Source organism: Erpetoichthys calabaricus, chromosome 1, assembly GCF_900747795.2.
Source record: "Erpetoichthys calabaricus chromosome 1, fErpCal1.3, whole genome shotgun sequence".
Lineage (NCBI taxonomy): Eukaryota > Metazoa > Chordata > Cladistia > Polypteriformes > Polypteridae > Erpetoichthys > Erpetoichthys calabaricus.
Window position 1 is genome coordinate 112,157,018 of NC_041394.2, and position 2,500 is coordinate 112,159,517.

Below are 2,500 nucleotides of genomic sequence, written 5' to 3' on the forward strand. Positions count from 1 at the left end.
ATATTGTGAAAGGGTGCTCCCGGACGCAGACAGGCAGACACATTTTCCTCCATCACCACGTTTATTTTACAAATACTCACTATGTACAAAAGTCCTTACTGTGCACCTCAACAAATCCCCACAGTCCCCCAAAGTCCAGGCTTTCAACAGCCACTTTCTTCTTCCTTCATACAACACACTCAGGGCTCCTCCTGCCGCCTCCTCTGACCTCGTCCGCCTCCTCACCCGACTCCAGCCTTGATTGTAGGGCGGCGGCTCCTTATATAGGCGGCTGATTGAGGGCCGCACCCGGCCACCTGCCACAATACACCCCCGCTAGCTGAGACCTCCTGGGACCAGCGAACCATTCCGCGAGGACGGGAACCCCACGGCGGCAAGCCGACACACTGTAGACTCTTGCCCGATCCTGTCAAGAAAAGAGAAAAACAAGGGCGGAGACGTTGCCTTGACGTAGCCCCTCGGCTCGTCCTCAGTTGGGCCAACGCTCTCAGCCCCGATCGGCACCCCGATGCTCCCTTTCTCGGCTTCCCAGCCCGAGCAGTCCGTGCTCCCCGCCATGGAATCACCAGTGGGATCGCGCTCTGTTTCTACCTCTCCAGCTGCGGGATTCTCCTCTGCCTCCGCAGAGGACGGCCCTTTGCGGGACACGCACACCCAGCAGCATGTCCTCGCTTATCGGAGGAACTGGCTTTCCCAAGCCGCTTCCTCCGTTTACTTTGCGACGCCACGGCGGTTCGGATCTGCCCATTGTAAGAGGGCAGACCCAGCCCCGCTGGCGTCCGGAGCTTCACGGGGTCGGTCTCCCTTACCTTCCCTGCTGTGCCTCTCCGTCCAGGAGCTCCTGTAGTGCGCCGATCCTCTTCTGCCTGCGGCTCTCGATCCGACACCACTGCCATCCCTCCTGACTCCAGCGTCTCTGCCCGGAGGGCACATCGCTCGGCCGGCGGCGACAGCACAAGGCCCAGTTCTTCTTGCAGCCCCTGTAAAATTGCCGCCAAATAGAGAGAAGCAGCCGGCGGTGGGCTTACCTTGCGAGTAGTTCCACTCACCGACTGCTCTCTATGGGCACTTCCCTGCGGCCCACTCGGGTTGCTACGGAGCACGGGACGGACATTCCCTGCTCTCACCTCCGACCAAACCTTGGCGAGAGGACAGGACACGCTGTCCAATCCCATGCCCATTACGAGGAGGGATTCCTGGTCTGCGGCCTCCTCGCTCTCATTCCACACTCGAGAGCGAGGTACAGGGCAACTCCGCGGCTGCTGCGGCCGTTGTATATGCCGCGTCTCCGTCTCGGCAGCCATCCTTGCTGCCGCCGCACTCTCGAGCTGTCCCTGCAACAATAACAAGTCCAACGGCGGACCTCCAGTGGTCCGCGGCATACTCAATAGATGCGGGGCTGGGTGCATGCCGCCCCTGTGGCCCGTGGGAGAGGTTGCCTGCTGTGCCGGGCCTTTCACAAACAATTTTGGGGTTGCAGGTCCCCACCTTAACCCAGGTGGAGCATCCTGCCGGCTACGCCACTGTGAAAGGGTGCTCCTGGACACAGACAGGCAGACACATTTTCCTCCATCACCACGTTTATTTTACAAATACTCACTATGTACAAAAGTCCTTACTGTGCACCTCAACAAATCCCCACAGTCCCCCAAAGTCCAGGCTTTCAACAGCCACTTTCTTCTTCCTTTATACAACACACTCAGGGCTCCTCCTGCCGCCTCCTCAGACCTTGTCCGCCTTCTCACCCGACTCCAGCCTTGATTGTAGGGCGGCGGCTCCTTATATAGGCGGCTGATTGAGGGACGCACCCGGCCACCTGCCACAATATATATATATATATATATATATAGATCTATATATATATATATCTATACTAATTAATAAAAGGCAAAGCCCTCACTGACTCACTGACTGACTGACTGACTGACTGACTGACTCATCACTAATTCTGCAACTTCCTGTGTAGGTGGAAGGCTGAAATTTGGCAGGCTGATTCCTTACAGCTTACTTACAAAAGTTAGGCAGGTTTCATTTCGAAATTCAACGCGTAATGGTCATAACTGGAACCTCTTTTTTCACAATATACTGTAATGGACGGCAGCTCGATGGCCATGGGAGGAGGAGTTCAGTGTCACGTCATCATGCCTCCCACGTAATCACATGAAAAGACTGTGAACGCAGTAGGGAGAAATGAAGGAGGAGCCACAAACAGCGAAGAACAAAAAATTCATTAAACAATTGAGAAGGGAGCGAAACAATAAGAAGCGAGCGAGTGAAGCATACAAGCATCTTCATAAGGGAAAAAAGCACGGTGTAAAACGTAAGTTTAAATTAAGTTTATAGAAACGCTCCCGCTGCGGATTGCAATAACATATTCGCGAGATAAAAGTTTAATGAGAAGACACGAGGTATAAATGAACCACACGCCGTAGCGCAACGTTAGGGGCTTCACCTCTGGCGCTGAGCTGATGAGCCCAGAATTAGGGAGAAACACATGTCG